Consider the following 16,652-nt stretch of genomic DNA (forward strand, 5'->3'; position numbering starts at 1 on the left):
CTCCTGGACTGCACCAGATTTGTCAGTTCTTGCTGGGAGTCATTACCCTGCTCTTCCAACAAGCCACTGTCCAACTGTGACCTTGTAGCGCTGTCTTGGGGATCTTACATTACTTACCTTGCAGTTTATTCCACTTTCATGCAGGTCAGCATTGACCCTGGACATTTTTCTTCTGGTGTTTTTTAGAGACAACAAACAGGTCAGTTTACTCTCATTGGTTTCTTTAAGCATGACCTTTCTTGCCTGCAGCCTTTTTATTGCCTTCAGGAGTTTTTCACAGGTGCATGAGCCATAATTGCTTGTACTTCGTTGAACAAGCATGGAAAAGCATTGTCTAGAGTGCTTCCACTAGTTCCCTGTAAAACACTGATAAGTTGCCCACTTCTAAAGTAGCAAGATACACTGCTTTGCTTCTGCTGGGAATCGAACCTGGGTCTCCTGCGCGGGAAACAACAACTCTGACATTCAGCCACCAGTGAGAGAAGCTGCGCTGTGCTCGTGGCTCTGGGGACAGCTGCCGCTTATGAGGAACGACTAACATGGCCTTAAAAACACGACCTCTGCTGCATTGGCCGGGAATCGGACCCGGGTCTCCCGCGTGGCAGGCGAGAATTCTACCACTGAACCACCAATGCTCTATTTCTGCAAGAATTCTACGAATTTATGTGGAAAATGCATCTCTTCAACTGGGTAATATCGACCAATGCTAAAGCTGAACAACTGACAGACAAACTGATCAAGTTCCATGGGTATTTGATGAACTGATATGAGCAAAAGTGTCTCTGAGCAAAGGGGAGTGGGGGAGGTCAATATCAAAAGTGAGAGGCGTTAACTTCTGTGGCCACCAGCTCCCTTAAGAACCACAGGGCACCTCAGCCTCCTGGACTGCACCAGATTTGTCAGTTCTTGCTGGGAGTCATTACCCTGCTCTTCCAACAAGCCACTGTCCAACTGTGACCTTGTAGCGCTGTCTTGGGGATCTTACATTACTTACCTTGCAGTTTATTCCACTTTCATGCAGGTCAGCATTGACCCTGGACATTTTTCTTCTGGTGTTTTTTAGAGACAACAAACAGGTCAGTTTACTCTCATTGGTTTCTTTAAGCATGACCTTTCTTGCCTGCAGCCTTTTTATTGCCTTCAGGAGTTTTTCACAGGTGCATGAGCCATAATTGCTTGTACTTCGTTGAACAAGCATGGAAAAGCATTGTCTAGAGTGCTTCCACTAGTTCCCTGTAAAACACTGATAAGTTGCCCACTTCTAAAGTAGCAAGATACACTGCTTTGCTTCTGCTGGGAATCGAACCTGGGTCTCCTGCGCGGGAAACAACAACTCTGACATTCAGCCACCAGTGAGAGAAGCTGCGCTGTGCTCGTGGCTCTGGGGACAGCTGCCGCTTATGAGGAACGACTAACATGGCCTTAAAAACACGACCTCTGCTGCATTGGCCGGGAATCGGACCCGGGTCTCCCGCGTGGCAGGCGAGAATTCTACCACTGAACCACCAATGCTCTATTTCTGCAAGAATTCTACGAATTTATGTCGAAAATGCATCTCTTCAACTGGGTAATATCGACCAATGCTAAAGCTGAACAACTGACAGACAAACTGATCAAGTTCCATGGGTATTTCATGAACTGATATGAGCAAAAGTGTCTCTGAGCAAAGGGGAGTGGGGGAGGTCAATATCAAAAGTGAGAGGCGTTAACTTCTGTGGCCACCAGCTCCCTTAAGAACCACAGGGCACCTCAGCCTCCTGGACTGCACCAGATTTGTCAGTTCTTGCTGGGAGTCATTACCCTGCTCTTCCAACAAGCCACTGTCCAACTGTGACCTTGTAGCGCTGTCTTGGGGATCTTACATTACTTACCTTGCAGTTTATTCCACTTTCATGCAGGTCAGCATTGACCCTGGACATTTTTCTTCTGGTGTTTTTTAGAGACAACAAACAGGTCAGTTTACTCTCATTGGTTTCTTTAAGCATGACCTTTCTTGCCTGCAGCCTTTTTATTGCCTTCAGGAGTTTTTAACAGGTGCATGAGCCATAATTGCTTGTACTTCGTTGAACAAGCATGGAAAAGCATTGTCTAGAGTGCTTCCACTAGTTCCCTGTAAAACACTGATAAGTTGCCCACTTCTAAAGTAGCAAGATACACTGCTTAGCTTTTGCTGGGAATAGAACCTGGGTCTCCTGCGCGGGAAACAACAACTCTGACATTCAACCACCAGTGAGTGAAGCTGCGCTGTGCTCGTGGCTCTGGGGACAGCTGCCGCTTATGAAGAACGACTAACATGGCCTTAAAAACACGACCTTTGCTGCATTGGCCGGGAATCGGACCCGGGTCTCCCGCGTGGCAGGCGAGAATTCTACCACTGAACCACCAATGCTCTATTTCTGCAAGAATTCTACGAATTTATGTGGAAAATGCATCTCTTCAACTGGGTAATATCGACCAATGCTAAAGCTGAACAACTGACAGACAAACTGATCAAGTTCCATGGGTATTTGATGAACTGATATGAGCAAAAGTGTCTCTGAGCAAAGGGGAGTGGGGGAGGTCAATATCAAAAGTGAGAGGCGTTAACTTCTGTGGCCACCAGCTCCCTTAAGAACCACAGGGCACCTCAGCCTCCTGGACTGCACCAGATTTGTCAGTTCTTGCTGGGAGTCATTACCCTGCTCTTCCAACAAGCCACTGTCCAACTGTGACCTTGTACCGCTGTCTTGGGGATCTTACATTACTTACCTTGCAGTTTATTCCACTTTCATGCAGGTCAGCATTGACCCTGGACATTTTTCTTCTGGTGTTTTTTAGAGACAACAAACAGGTCAGTTTACTCTCATTGGTTTCTTTAAGCCTGACCTTTCTTGCCTGCAGCCTTTTTATTGCCTTCAGGAGTTTTTCACAGGTGCATGAGCCATAATTGCTTGTACTTCGTTGAACAAGCATGGAAAAGCATTGTCTAGAGTGCTTCCACTAGTTCCCTGTAAAACACTGATAAGTTGCCCACTTCTAAAGTAGCAAGATACACTGCTTAGCTTTTGCTGGGAATAGAACCTGGGTCTCCTGCGCGGGAAACAACAACTCTGACATTCAACCACCAGTGAGTGAAGCTGCGCTGTGCTCGTGGCTCTGGGGACAGCTGCCGCTTTTGAAGAACGACTAACATGGCCTTAAAAACATGACCTTTGCTGCATTGGCCGGGAATCGGACCTGGGTCTCCCGCGTGGCAGGCGAGAATTCTACCACTGAACCACCAATGCTCTATTTCTGCAAGAATTCTACGAATTTATGTGGAAAATGCATCTCTTCAACTGGGTAATATCGACCAATGCTAAAGCTGAACAACTGACAGACAAACTGATCAAGTTCCATGGGTATTTGATGAACTGATATGAGCAAAAGTGTCTCTGAGCAAAGGGGAGTGGGGGAGGTCAATATCAAAAGTGAGAGGCGTTAACTTCTGTGGCCACCAGCTCCCTTAAGAACCACAGGGCACCTCAGCCTCCTGGACTGCACCAGATTTGTCAGTTCTTGCTGGGAGTCATTACCCTGCTCTTCCAACAAGCCACTGTCCAACTGTGACCTTGTAGCGCTGTCTTGGGGATCTTACATTACTTACCTTGCAGTTTATTCCACTTTCATGCAGGTCAGCATTGACCCTGGACATTTTTCTTCTGGTGTTTTTTAGAGACAACAAACAGGTCAGTTTACTCTCATTGGTTTCTTTAAGCATGACCTTTCTTGCCTGCAGCCTTTTTATTGCCTTCAGGAGTTTTTCACAGGTGCATGAGCCATAATTGCTTGTACTTCGTTGAACAAGCATGGAAAAGCATTGTCTAGAGTGCTTCCACTAGTTCCCTGTAAAACACTGATAAGTTGCCCACTTCTAAAGTAGCAAGATACACTGCTTTGCTTCTGCTGGGAATTGAACCTGGGTCTCCTGCGCGGGAAACAACAACTCTGACATTCAGCCACCAGTGAGAGAAGCTGCGCTGTGTTCGTGGCTCTGGGGACAGCTGCCGCTTATGAGGAACGACTAACATGGCCTTAAAAACACGACCTCTGCTGCATTGTCCGGGAATCGGACCCGGGTCTCCCGCGTGGCAGGCGAGAATTCTACCACTGAACCACCAATGCTCTATTTCTGCAAGAATTCTACGAATTTATGTGGAAAATGCATCTCTTCAACTGGGTAATATCGACCAATGCTAAAGCTGAACAACTGACAGACAAACTGATCAAGTTCCATGGGTATTTGATGAACTGATATGAGCAAAAGTGTCTCTGAGCAAAGGGGAGTGGGGGAGGTCAATATCAAAAGTGAGAGGCGTTAACTTCTGTGGCCACCAGCTCCCTTAAGAACCACAGGGCACCTCAGCCTCCTGGACTGCACCAGATTTGTCAGTTCTTGCTGGGAGTCATTACCCTGCTCTTCCAACAAGCCACTGTCCAACTGTGACCTTGTAGCGCTGTCTTGGGGATCTTACATTACTTACCTTGCAGTTTATTCCACTTTCATGCAGGTCAGCATTGACCCTGGACATTTTTCTTCTGGTGTTTTTTAGAGACAACAAACAGGTCAGTTTACTCTCATTGGTTTCTTTAAGCATGACCTTTCTTGCCTGCAGCCTTTTTATTGCCTTCAGGAGTTTTTCACAGGTGCATGAGCCATAATTGCTTGTACTTCGTTGAACAAGCATGGAAAAGCATTGTCTAGAGTGCTTCCACTAGTTCCCTGTAAAACACTGATAAGTTGCCCACTTCTAAAGTAGCAAGATACACTGCATTGCTTCTGCTGGGAATTGAACCTGGGTCTCCTGCGCGGGAAACAACAACTCTGACATTCAGCCACCAGTGAGAGAAGCTGCGCTGTGTTCGTGGGTCTGGGGACAGCTGCCGCTTATGAGGAATGACTAACATGGCCTTAAAAACACGACCTCTGCTGCATTGGCCGGGAATCGGACCCGGGTCTCCCGCGTGGCAGGCGAGAATTCTACCACTGAACCACCAATGCTCTATTTCTGCAAGAATTCTACGAATTTATGTCGAAAATGCATCTCTTCAACTGGGTAATATCGACCAATGCTAAAGCTGAACAACTGACAGACAAACTGATCAAGTTCCATGGGTATTTGATGAACTGATATGAGCAAAAGTGTCTCTGAGCAAAGGGGAGTGGGGGAGGTCAATATCAAAAGTGAGAGGCGTTAACTTCTGTGGCCACCAGCTCCCTTAAGAACCACAGGGCACCTCAGCCTCCTGGACTGCACCAGATTTGTCAGTTCTTGCTGGGAGTCATTACCCTGCTCTTCCAACAAGCCACTGTCCAACTGTGACCTTGTAGCGCTGTCTTGGGGATCTTACATTACTTACCTTGCAGTTTATTCCACTTTCATGCAGGTCAGCATTGACCCTGGACATTTTTCTTCTGGTGTTTTTTAGAGACAACAAACAGGTCAGTTTACTCTCATTGGTTTCTTTAAGCATGACCTTTCTTGCCTGCAGCCTTTTTATTGCCTTCAGGAGTTTTTCACAGGTGCATGAGCCATAATTGCTTGTACTTCGTTGAACAAGCATGGAAAAGCATTGTCTAGAGTGCTTCCACTAGTTCCCTGTAAAACACTGATAAGTTGCCCACTTCTAAAGTAGCAAGATACACTGCTTTGCTTCTGCTGGGAATCGAACCTGGGTCTCCTGCGCGGGAAACAACAACTCTGACATTCAGCCACCAGTGAGAGAAGCTGCGCTGTGCTCGTGGCTCTGGGGACAGCTGCCGCTTATGAGGAACGACTAACATGGCCTTAAAAACACGACCTCTGCTGCATTGGCCGGGAATCGGACCCGGGTCTCCCGCGTGGCAGGCGAGAATTCTACCACTGAACCACCAATGCTCTATTTCTGCAAGAATTCTACGAATTTATGTCGAAAATGCATCTCTTCAACTGGGTAATATCGACCAATGCTGAAGCTGAACAACTGACAGACAAACTGATCAAGTTCCATGGGTATTTGATGAACTGATATGAGCAAAAGTGTCTCTGAGCAAAGGGGAGTGGGGGAGGTCAATATCAAAAGTGAGAGGCGTTAACTTCTGTGGCCACCAGCTCCCTTAAGAACCACAGGGCACCTCAGCCTCCTGGACTGCACCAGATTTGTCAGTTCTTGCTGGGAGTCATTACCCTGCTCTTCCAACAAGCCACTGTCCAACTGTGACCTTGTAGCGCTGTCTTGGGGATCTTACATTACTTACCTTGCAGTTTATTCCACTTTCATGCAGGTCAGCATTGACCCTGGACATTTTTCTTCTGGTGTTTTTTAGAGACAACAAACAGGTCAGTTTACTCTCATTGGTTTCTTTAAGCATGACCTTTCTTGCCTGCAGCCTTTTTATTGCCTTCAGGAGTTTTTCACAGGTGCATGAGCCATAATTGCTTGTACTTCGTTGAACAAGCATGGAAAAGCATTGTCTAGAGTGCTTCCACTAGTTCCCTGTAAAACACTGATAAGTTGCCCACTTCTAAAGTAGCAAGATACACTGCTTTGCTTCTGCTGGGAATTGAACCTGGGTCTCCTGCGCGGGAAACAACAACTCTGACATTCAGCCACCAGTGAGAGAAGCTGCGCTGTGTTCGTGGCTCTGGGGACAGCTGCCGCTTATGAGGAACGACTAACATGGCCTTAAAAACACGACCTCTGCTGCATTGGCCGGGAATCGGACCCGGGTCTCCCGCGTGGCAGGCGAGAATTCTACCACTGAACCACCAATGCTCTATTTCTGCAAGAATTCTACGAATTTATGTCGAAAATGCATCTCTTCAACTGGGTAATATCGACCAATGCTAAAGCTGAACAACTGACAGACAAACTGATCAAGTTCCATGGGTATTTGATGAACTGATATGAGCAAAAGTGTCTCTGAGCAAAGGGGAGTGGGGGAGGTCAATATCAAAAGTGAGAGGCGTTAACTTCTGTGGCCACCAGCTCCCTTAAGAACCACAGGGCACCTCAGCCTCCTGGACTGCACCAGATTTGTCAGTTCTTGCTGGGAGTCATTACCCTGCTCTTCCAACAAGCCACTGTCCAACTGTGACCTTGTAGCGCTGTCTTGGGGATCTTACATTACTTACCTTGCAGTTTATTCCACTTTCATGCAGGTCAGCATTGACCCTGGACATTTTTCTTCTGGTGTTTTTTAGAGACAACAAACAGGTCAGTTTACTCTCATTGGTTTCTTTAAGCATGACCTTTCTTGCCTGCAGCCTTTTTATTGCCTTCAGGAGTTTTTCACAGGTGCATGAGCCATAATTGCTTGTACTTCGTTGAACAAGCATGGAAAAGCATTGTCTAGAGTGCTTCCACTAGTTCCCTGTAAAACACTGATAAGTTGCCCACTTCTAAAGTAGCAAGATACACTGCTTTGCTTCTGCTGGGAATCGAACCTGGGTCTCCTGCGCGGGAAACAACAACTCTGACATTCAGCCACCAGTGAGAGAAGCTGCGCTGTGCTCGTGGCTCTGGGGACAGCTGCCGCTTATGAGGAACGACTAACATGGCCTTAAAAACACGACCTCTGCTGCATTGGCCGGGAATCGGACCCGGGTCTCCCGCGTGGCAGGCGAGAATTCTACCACTGAACCACCAATGCTCTATTTCTGCATGAATTCTACGAATTTATGTGGAAAATGCATCTCTTCAACTGGGTAATATCGACCAATGCTAAAGCTGAACAACTGACAGACAAACTGATCAAGTTCCATGGGTATTTGATGAACTGATATGAGCAAAAGTGTCTCTGAGCAAAGGGGAGTGGGGGAGGTCAATATCAAAAGTGAGAGGCGTTAACTTCTGTGGCCACCAGCTCCCTTAAGAACCACAGGGCACCTCAGCCTCCTGGACTGCACCAGATTTGTCAGTTCTTGCTGGGAGTCATTACCCTGCTCTTCCAACAAGCCACTGTCCAACTGTGACCTTGTAGCGCTGTCTTGGGGATCTTACATTACTTACCTTGCAGTTTATTCCACTTTCATGCAGATCAGCATTGACCCCCTGGACATTTTTCTTCTGGTGTTTTTTAGAGACAACAAACAGGTCAGTTTACTCTCATTGGTTTCTTTAAGCCTGACCTTTCTTGCCTGCAGCCTTTTTATTGCCTTCAGGAGTTTTTCACAGGTGCATGAGCCATAATTGCTTGTACTTCGTTGAACAAGCATGGAAAAGCATTGTCTAGAGTGCTTCCACTAGTTCCCTGTAAAACACTGATAAGTTGCCCACTTCTAAAGTAGCAAGATACACTGCTTTGCTTCTGCTGGGAATCGAACCTGGGTCTCCTGCGCGGGAAACAACATCTCTGACATTCAGCCACCAGTGAGTGAAGCTGCGCTGTGCTCATGGCTCTGGGGACAGCTGCCGCTTATGAAGAACGACTAACATGGCCTTAAAAACACGACCTCTGCTGCATTGGCCGGGAATCGGACCCGGGTCTGCCGCGTGGCCGGCGAGAATTCTACCACTGAACCACCAATGCTCTATTTCTGCAAGAATTCTACGAATTTATGTGGAAAATGCATCTCTTCAACTGGGTAATATCGACCAATGCTAAAGCTGAACAACTGACAGACAAACTGATCAAGTTCCATGGGTATTTGATGAACTGATATGAGCAAAAGTGTCTCTGAGCAAAGGGGAGTGGGGGAGGTCAATATCAAAAGTGAGAGGCGTTAACTTCTGTGGCCACCAGCTCCCTTAAGAACCACAGGGCACCTCAGCCTCCTGGACTGCACCAGATTTGTCAGTTCTTGCTGGGAGTCATTACCCTGCTCTTCCAACAAGCCACTGTCCAACTGTGACCTTGTAGCGCTGTCTTGGGGATCTTACATTACTTACCTTGCAGTTTATTCCACTTTCATGCAGGTCAGCATTGACCCTGGACATTTTTCTTCTGGTGTTTTTTAGAGACAACAAACAGGTCAGTTTACTCTCATTGGTTTCTTTAAGCATGACCTTTCTTGCCTGCAGCCTTTTTATTGCCTTCAGGAGTTTTTCACAGGTGCATGAGCCATAATTGCTTGTACTTCGTTGAACAAGCATGGAAAAGCATTGTCTAGAGTGCTTCCACTAGTTCCCTGTAAAACACTGATAAGTTGCCCACTTCTAAAGTAGCAAGATACACTGCTTTGCTTCTGCTGGGAATTGAACCTGGGTCTCCTGCGCGGGAAACAACAACTCTGACATTCAGCCACCAGTGAGAGAAGCTGCGCTGTGTTCGTGGCTCTGGGGACAGCTGCCGCTTATGAGGAACGACTAACATGGCCTTAAAAACACGACCTTTGCGGCATTGGCCGGGAATCGGACCCGGGTCTCCCGCGTGGCAGGCGAGAATTCTACCACTGAACCACCAATGCTCTATTTCTGCAAGAATTCTACGAATTTATGTGGAAAATGCATCTCTTCAACTGGGTAATATCGACCAATGCTAAAGCTGAACAACTGACAGACAAACTGATCAAGTTCCATGGGTATTTGATGAACTGATATGAGCAAAAGTGTCTCTGAGCAAAGGGGAGTGGGGGAGGTCAATATCAAAAGTGAGAGGCGTTAACTTCTGTGGCCACCAGCTCCCTTAAGAACCACAGGGCACCTCAGCCTCCTGGACTGCACCAGATTTGTCAGTTCTTGCTGGGAGTCATTACCCTGCTCTTCCAACAAGCCACTGTCCAACTGTGACCTTGTAGCGCTGTCTTGGGGATCTTACATTACTTACCTTGCAGTTTATTCCACTTTCATGCAGGTCAGCATTGACCCTGGACATTTTTCTTCTGGTGTTTTTTAGAGACAACAAACAGGTCAGTTTACTCTCATTGGTTTCTTTAAGCATGACCTTTCTTGCCTGCAGCCTTTTTATTGCCTTCAGGAGTTTTTCACAGGTGCATGAGCCATAATTGCTTGTACTTCGTTGAACAAGCATGGAAAAGCATTGTCTAGAGTGCTTCCACTAGTTCCCTGTAAAACACTGATAAGTTGCCCACTTCTAAAGTAGCAAGATACACTGCTTTGCTTCTGCTGGGAATCGAACCTGGGTCTCCTGCGCGGGAAACAACAACTCTGACATTCAGCCACCAGTGAGAGAAGCTGCGCTGTGCTCGTGGCTCTGGGGACAGCTGCCGCTTATGAGGAACGACTAACATGGCCTTAAAAACACGACCTCTGCTGCATTGGCCGGGAATCGGACCCGGGTCTCCCGCGTGGCAGGCGAGAATTCTACCACTGAACCACCAATGCTCTATTTCTGCATGAATTCTACGAATTTATGTGGAAAATGCATCTCTTCAACTGGGTAATATCGACCAATGCTAAAGCTGAACAACTGACAGACAAACTGATCAAGTTCCATGGGTATTTGATGAACTGATATGAGCAAAAGTGTCTCTGAGCAAAGGGGAGTGGGGGAGGTCAATATCAAAAGTGAGAGGCGTTAACTTCTGTGGCCACCAGCTCCCTTAAGAACCACAGGGCACCTCAGCCTCCTGGACTGCACCAGATTTGTCAGTTCTTGCTGGGAGTCATTACCCTGCTCTTCCAACAAGCCACTGTCCAACTGTGACCTTGTAGCGCTGTCTTGGGGATCTTACATTACTTACCTTGCAGTTTATTCCACTTTCATGCAGATCAGCATTGACCCCCTGGACATTTTTCTTCTGGTGTTTTTTAGAGACAACAAACAGGTCAGTTTACTCTCATTGGTTTCTTTAAGCCTGACCTTTCTTGCCTGCAGCCTTTTTATTGCCTTCAGGAGTTTTTCACAGGTGCATGAGCCATAATTGCTTGTACTTCGTTGAACAAGCATGGAAAAGCATTGTCTAGAGTGCTTCCACTAGTTCCCTGTAAAACACTGATAAGTTGCCCACTTCTAAAGTAGCAAGATACACTGCTTTGCTTCTGCTGGGAATCGAACCTGGGTCTCCTGCGCGGGAAACAACATCTCTGACATTCAGCCACCAGTGAGTGAAGCTGCGCTGTGCTCATGGCTCTGGGGACAGCTGCCGCTTATGAAGAACGACTAACATGGCCTTAAAAACACGACCTCTGCTGCATTGGCCGGGAATCGGACCCGGGTCTGCCGCGTGGCCGGCGAGAATTCTACCACTGAACCACCAATGCTCTATTTCTGCAAGAATTCTACGAATTTATGTGGAAAATGCATCTCTTCAACTGGGTAATATCGACCAATGCTAAAGCTGAACAACTGACAGACAAACTGATCAAGTTCCATGGGTATTTGATGAACTGATATGAGCAAAAGTGTCTCTGAGCAAAGGGGAGTGGGGGAGGTCAATATCAAAAGTGAGAGGCGTTAACTTCTGTGGCCACCAGCTCCCTTAAGAACCACAGGGCACCTCAGCCTCCTGGACTGCACCAGATTTGTCAGTTCTTGCTGGGAGTCATTACCCTGCTCTTCCAACAAGCCACTGTCCAACTGTGACCTTGTAGCGCTGTCTTGGGGATCTTACATTACTTACCTTGCAGTTTATTCCACTTTCATGCAGGTCAGCATTGACCCTGGACATTTTTCTTCTGGTGTTTTTTAGAGACAACAAACAGGTCAGTTTACTCTCATTGGTTTCTTTAAGCATGACCTTTCTTGCCTGCAGCCTTTTTATTGCCTTCAGGAGTTTTTCACAGGTGCATGAGCCATAATTGCTTGTACTTCGTTGAACAAGCATGGAAAAGCATTGTCTAGAGTGCTTCCACTAGTTCCCTGTAAAACACTGATAAGTTGCCCACTTCTAAAGTAGCAAGATACACTGCTTTGCTTCTGCTGGGAATTGAACCTGGGTCTCCTGCGCGGGAAACAACAACTCTGACATTCAGCCACCAGTGAGAGAAGCTGCGCTGTGTTCGTGGCTCTGGGGACAGCTGCCGCTTATGAGGAACGACTAACATGGCCTTAAAAACACGACCTTTGCGGCATTGGCCGGGAGTCGGACCCGGGTCTCCCGCGTGGCAGGCGAGAATTCTACCACTGAACCACCAATGCTCTATTTCTGCAAGAATTCTACGAATTTATGTGGAAAATGCATCTCTTCAACTGGGTAATATCGACCAATGCTAAAGCTGAACAACTGACAGACAAACTGATCAAGTTCCATGGGTATTTGATGAACTGATATGAGCAAAAGTGTCTCTGAGCAAAGGGGAGTGGGGGAGGTCAATATCAAAAGTGAGAGGCGTTAACTTCTGTGGCCACCAGCTCCCTTAAGAACCACAGGGCACCTCAGCCTCCTGGACTGCACCAGATTTGTCAGTTCTTGCTGGGAGTCATTACCCTGCTCTTCCAACAAGCCACTGTCCAACTGTGACCTTGTAGCGCTGTCTTGGGGATCTTACATTACTTACCTTGCAGTTTATTCCACTTTCATGCAGGTCAGCATTGACCCTGGACATTTTTATTCTGGTGTTTTTTAGAGACAACAAACAGGTCAGTTTACTCTCACTGGTTTCTTTAAGCATGACCTTTCTTGCCTGCAGCCTTTTTATTGCCTTCAGGAGTTTTTCACAGGTGCATGAGCCATAATTGCTTGTACTTCGTTGAACAAGCATGGAAAAGCATTGTCTAGAGTGCTTCCACTAGTTCCCTGTAAAACACTGATAAGTTGCCCACTTCTAAAGTAGCAAGATACACTGCTTTGCTTCTGCTGGGAATCGAACCTGGGTCTCCTGCGCGGGAAACAACAACTCTGACATTCAACCACCAGTGAGTGAAGCTGCGCTGTACTCGGGGCTCTGGGGACAGCTGCCGCTTATGAAGAACGACTAACATGGCCTTAAAAACACGACCTCTGCTGCATTGGCCGGGAATCGGACCCGGGTCTCCCGCGTGGCAGGCGAGAATTCTACCACTGAACCACCAATGCTCTATTTCTGCAAGAATTCTACGAATTTATGTGGAAAATGCATCTCTTCAACTGGGTAATATCGACCAATGCTAAAGCTGAACAACTGACAGACAAACTGATCAAGTTCCATGGGTATTTGATGAACTGATATGAGCAAAAGTGTCTCTGAGCAAAGGGGAGTGGGGGAGGTCAATATCAAAAGTGAGAGGCGTTAACTTCTGTGGCCACCAGCTCCCTTAAGAACCACAGGGCACCTCAGCCTCCTGGACTGCACCAGATTTGTCAGTTCTTGCTGGGAGTCATTACCCTGCTCTTCCAACAAGCCACTGTCCAACTGTGACCTTGTAGCGCTGTCTTGGGGATCTTACATTACTTACCTTGCAGTTTATTCCACTTTCATGCAGGTCAGCATTGACCCTGGACATTTTTCTTCTGGTGTTTTTTAGAGACAACAAACAGGTCAGTTTACTCTCATTGGTTTCTTTAAGCATGACCTTTCTTGCCTGCAGCCTTTTTATTGCCTTCAGGAGTTTTTCACAGGTGCATGAGCCATAATTGCTTGTACTTCGTTGAACAAGCATGGAAAAGCATTGTCTAGAGTGCTTCCACTAGTTCCCTGTAAAACACTGATAAGTTGCCCACTTCTAAAGTAGCAAGATACACTGCTTTGCTTCTGCTGGGAATTGAACCTGGGTCTCCTGCGCGGGAAACAACAACTCTGACATTCAGCCACCAGTGAGAGAAGCTGCGCTGTGTTCGTGGCTCTGGGGACAGCTGCCGCTTATGAGGAACGACTAACATGGCCTTAAAAACACGACCTCTGCTGCATTGGCCGGGAATCGGACCCGGGTCTCCCGCGTGGCAGGCGAGAATTCTACCACTGAACCACCAATGCTCTATTTCTGCAAGAATTCTACGAATTTATGTGGAAAATGCATCTCTTCAACTGGGTAATATCGACCAATGCTAAAGCTGAACAACTGACAGACAAACTGATCAAGTTCCATGGGTATTTGATGAACTGATATGAGCAAAAGTGTCTCTGAGCAAAGGGGAGTGGGGGAGGTCAATATCAAAAGTGAGAGGCGTTAACTTCTGTGGCCACCAGCTCCCTTAAGAACCACAGGGCACCTCAGCCTCCTGGACTGCACCAGATTTGTCAGTTCTTGCTGGGAGTCATTACCCTGCTCTTCCAACAAGCCACTGTCCAACTGTGACCTTGTAGCGCTGTCTTGGGGATCTTACATTACTTACCTTGCAGTTTATTCCACTTTCATGCAGGTCAGCATTGACCCTGGACATTTTTCTTCTGGTGTTTTTTAGAGACAACAAACAGGTCAGTTTACTCTCATTGGTTTCTTTAAGCATGACCTTTCTTGCCTGCAGCCTTTTTATTGCCTTCAGGAGTTTTTCACAGGTGCATGAGCCATAATTGCTTGTACTTCGTTGAACAAGCATGGAAAAGCATTGTCTAGAGTGCTTCCACTAGTTCCCTGTAAAACACTGATAAGTTGCCCACTTCTAAAGTAGCAAGATACACTGCTTTGCTTCTGCTGGGAATTGAACCTGGGTCTCCTGCGCGGGAAACAACAACTCTGACATTCAGCCACCAGTGAGAGAAGCTGCGCTGTGTTCGTGGCTCTGGGGACAGCTGCCGCTTATGAGGAACGACTAACATGGCCTTAAAAACACGACCTCTGCTGCATTGGCCGGGAATCGGACCCGGGTCTCCCGCGTGGCAGGCGAGAATTCTACCACTGAACCACCAATGCTCTATTTCTGCAAGAATTCTACGAATTTATGTGGAAAATGCATCTCTTCAACTGGGTAATATCGACCAATGCTAAAGCTGAACAACTGACAGACAAACTGATCAAGTTCCATGGGTATTTGATGAACTGATATGAGCAAAAGTGTCTCTGAGCAAAGGGGAGTGGGGGAGGTCAATATCAAAAGTGAGAGGCGTTAACTTCTGTGGCCACCAGCTCCCTTAAGAACCACAGGGCACCTCAGCCTCCTGGACTGCACCAGATTTGTCAGTTCTTGCTGGGAGTCATTACCCTGCTCTTCCAACAAGCCACTGTCCAACTGTGACCTTGTAGCGCTGTCTTGGGGATCTTACATTACTTACCTTGCAGTTTATTCCACTTTCATGCAGGTCAGCATTGACCCTGGACATTTTTCTTCTGGTGTTTTTTAGAGACAACAAACAGGTCAGTTTACTCTCATTGGTTTCTTTAAGCATGACCTTTCTTGCCTGCAGCCTTTTTATTGCCTTCAGGAGTTTTTCACAGGTGCATGAGCCATAATTGCTTGTACTTCGTTGAACAAGCATGGAAAAGCATTGTCTAGAGTGCTTCCACTAGTTCCCTGTAAAACACTGATAAGTTGCCCACTTCTAAAGTAGCAAGATACACTGCTTTGCTTCTGCTGGGAATCGAACCTGGGTCTCCTGCGCGGGAAACAACAACTCTGACATTCAGCCACCAGTGAGAGAAGCTGCGCTGTGCTCGTGGCTCTGGGGACAGCTGCCGCTTATGAGGAACGACTAACATGGCCTTAAAAACACGACCTCTGCTGCATTGGCCGGGAATCGGACCCGGGTCTCCCGCGTGGCAGGCGAGAATTCTACCACTGAACCACCAATGCTCTATTTCTGCAAGAATTCTACGAATTTATGTGGAAAATGCATCTCTTCAACTGGGTAATATCGACCAATGCTAAAGCTGAACAACTGACAGACAAACTGATCAAGTTCCATGGGTATTTGATGAACTGATATGAGCAAAAGTGTCTCTGAGCAAAGGGGAGTGGGGGAGGTCAATATCAAAAGTGAGAGGCGTTAACTTCTGTGGCCACCAGCTCCCTTAAGAACCACAGGGCACCTCAGCCTCCTGGACTGCACCAGATTTGTCAGTTCTTGCTGGGAGTCATTACCCTGCTCTTCCAACAAGCCACTGTCCAACTGTGACCTTGTAGCGCTGTCTTGGGGATCTTACATTACTTACCTTGCAGTTTATTCCACTTTCATGCAGGTCAGCATTGACCCTGGACATTTTTCTTCTGGTGTTTTTTAGAGACAACAAACAGGTCAGTTTACTCTCATTGGTTTCTTTAAGCATGACCTTTCTTGCCTGCAGCCTTTTTATTGCCTTCAGGAGTTTTTCACAGGTGCATGAGCCATAATTGCTTGTACTTCGTTGAACAAGCATGGAAAAGCATTGTCTAGAGTGCTTCCACTAGTTCCCTGTAAAACACTGATAAGTTGCCCACTTCTAAAGTAGCAAGATACACTGCTTTGCTTCTGCTGGGAATTGAACCTGGGTCTCCTGCGCGGGAAACAACAACTCTGACATTCAGACACCAGTGAGAGAAGCTGCGCTGTGTTCGTGGCTCTGGGGACAGCTGCCGCTTATGAGGAACGACTAACATGGCCTTAAAAACACGACCTCTGCTGCATTGGCCGGGAATCGGACCCGGGTCTCCCGCGTGGCAGGCGAGAATTCTACCACTGAACCACCAATGCTCTATTTCTGCAAGAATTCTACGAATTTATGTGGAAAATGCATCTCTTCAACTGGGTAATATCGACCAATGCTAAAGCTGAACAACTGACAGACAAACTGATCAAGTTCCATGGGTATTTGATGAACTGATATGAGCAAAAGTGTCTCTGAGCAAAGGGGAGTGGGGGAGGTCAATATCAAAAGTGAGAGGCGTTAACTTCTGTGGCCACCAGCTCCCTTAAGAACC

At 47.0% G+C, this 16,652-nt stretch overlaps 13 non-coding genes across 13 annotated transcripts; all 13 read right to left on the reverse strand.

The window, feature by feature from the left end:
* Positions 1–564: 564 nt before the first annotated feature.
* Positions 565–635, reverse strand: trnag-gcc (transfer RNA glycine (anticodon GCC)). The gene has a single exon. It is a non-coding gene; the product is annotated as a tRNA-Gly (tRNA).
* Positions 636–1,441: 806 nt separating this feature from the next.
* trnag-gcc (transfer RNA glycine (anticodon GCC)) lies at positions 1,442–1,512 on the reverse strand. The gene has a single exon. It is a non-coding gene; the product is annotated as a tRNA-Gly (tRNA).
* An 806-nt stretch (positions 1,513–2,318) lies between these two features.
* On the reverse strand, positions 2,319–2,389 carry trnag-gcc (transfer RNA glycine (anticodon GCC)). The gene has a single exon. It is a non-coding gene; the product is annotated as a tRNA-Gly (tRNA).
* A 2,560-nt stretch (positions 2,390–4,949) lies between these two features.
* On the reverse strand, positions 4,950–5,020 carry trnag-gcc (transfer RNA glycine (anticodon GCC)). The gene has a single exon. It is a non-coding gene; the product is annotated as a tRNA-Gly (tRNA).
* Positions 5,021–5,826: 806 nt separating this feature from the next.
* Positions 5,827–5,897, reverse strand: trnag-gcc (transfer RNA glycine (anticodon GCC)). The gene has a single exon. It is a non-coding gene; the product is annotated as a tRNA-Gly (tRNA).
* Positions 5,898–6,703: 806 nt separating this feature from the next.
* Positions 6,704–6,774, reverse strand: trnag-gcc (transfer RNA glycine (anticodon GCC)). Its single transcript has one exon. It is a non-coding gene; the product is annotated as a tRNA-Gly (tRNA).
* Positions 6,775–7,580: 806 nt separating this feature from the next.
* trnag-gcc (transfer RNA glycine (anticodon GCC)) lies at positions 7,581–7,651 on the reverse strand. Its single transcript has one exon. It is a non-coding gene; the product is annotated as a tRNA-Gly (tRNA).
* A 2,562-nt stretch (positions 7,652–10,213) lies between these two features.
* Positions 10,214–10,284, reverse strand: trnag-gcc (transfer RNA glycine (anticodon GCC)). Its single transcript has one exon. It is a non-coding gene; the product is annotated as a tRNA-Gly (tRNA).
* Positions 10,285–12,846: 2,562 nt separating this feature from the next.
* Positions 12,847–12,917, reverse strand: trnag-gcc (transfer RNA glycine (anticodon GCC)). Its single transcript has one exon. It is a non-coding gene; the product is annotated as a tRNA-Gly (tRNA).
* Positions 12,918–13,723: 806 nt separating this feature from the next.
* trnag-gcc (transfer RNA glycine (anticodon GCC)) lies at positions 13,724–13,794 on the reverse strand. Its single transcript has one exon. It is a non-coding gene; the product is annotated as a tRNA-Gly (tRNA).
* Positions 13,795–14,600: 806 nt separating this feature from the next.
* trnag-gcc (transfer RNA glycine (anticodon GCC)) lies at positions 14,601–14,671 on the reverse strand. Its single transcript has one exon. It is a non-coding gene; the product is annotated as a tRNA-Gly (tRNA).
* An 806-nt stretch (positions 14,672–15,477) lies between these two features.
* trnag-gcc (transfer RNA glycine (anticodon GCC)) lies at positions 15,478–15,548 on the reverse strand. The gene has a single exon. It is a non-coding gene; the product is annotated as a tRNA-Gly (tRNA).
* Positions 15,549–16,354: 806 nt separating this feature from the next.
* Positions 16,355–16,425, reverse strand: trnag-gcc (transfer RNA glycine (anticodon GCC)). The gene has a single exon. It is a non-coding gene; the product is annotated as a tRNA-Gly (tRNA).
* Between the last annotated feature and the right edge of the window lie 227 nt (positions 16,426–16,652).

The sequence above is a fragment of the Carassius gibelio genome, chromosome B19 (assembly GCF_023724105.1).
Source record: "Carassius gibelio isolate Cgi1373 ecotype wild population from Czech Republic chromosome B19, carGib1.2-hapl.c, whole genome shotgun sequence".
In the NCBI taxonomy this organism is placed as follows: domain Eukaryota; kingdom Metazoa; phylum Chordata; class Actinopteri; order Cypriniformes; family Cyprinidae; genus Carassius; species Carassius gibelio.